This window comes from Plasmopara halstedii (genome assembly GCF_900000015.1).
Source record: "Plasmopara halstedii genome assembly, contig: Scaffold_555, whole genome shotgun sequence".
Classification (NCBI taxonomy): Eukaryota; Oomycota; class Peronosporomycetes; order Peronosporales; family Peronosporaceae; genus Plasmopara; species Plasmopara halstedii.
Genome location: NW_020187475.1, coordinates 240103 through 240847, shown reverse-complemented (window position 1 = coordinate 240847; position 745 = coordinate 240103).

The following is a 745-nucleotide window of genomic DNA, read 5'->3' as shown; positions in this document are numbered from 1 at the left end:
CTGAGCTCAAGCAGTGGCCCTGAGCTCTTGCAGTCGCAGACACAGAGCTCGCGGGAGCGTTAAGGGTCGACCCATACGTCGCAGGGCGGCAATCCGAAGGAAATCGACGGCGTGCCTTGAGTTTGTCAAACTTAAATCGGAGGTGTCGCTCCGCTCGCACGTCCACTTCCTTGTGATTCAACTGTAGGTTATGCAGTGAGGAAAGCTTCCGGTGCCGTTGCACCCATCGCTCAAAGGGCGCTTCGTCTTCTGTAGCGCTTTCGCCAGGGGCGAGCGTGTTCGCTGTCAGAACCAGCGAGACTTGGTGACTTTAGTGTCGTTGACACAGGGCTCATTGAGGACGGAAGTTGTTTTATTTCAACGAACCAAGTTGCAGTGTTTAGCGGACTCGCGAGCCTCGATGAGACAATAATCGATTGGAACTGTAGATGTTTTCAATCTTAATGTGGAGAGTGTAACGGGGTAACACTTACCCTGGTCACAGGTGTGTGTGTCACACGAGATGGGCATGGTGTGACTGCACCCAAACAAGAATACGGTACGTGGCTAGGTAGCCATTGGTTATGAATGTATTTAGATCTTACTATATAATTTAGGGAAATATATACATTTAAAATTAGGCGGCTTTGCCGCAGATAAAAATAAATGAAAATCAGTTTTGGATTTTGAACGAAAGAGTGTTTAACCTTGGATTAAGGCAAAAATTACTCTTGGAGCAAGCGTATTGCGATCTGCTAGCTCGTAG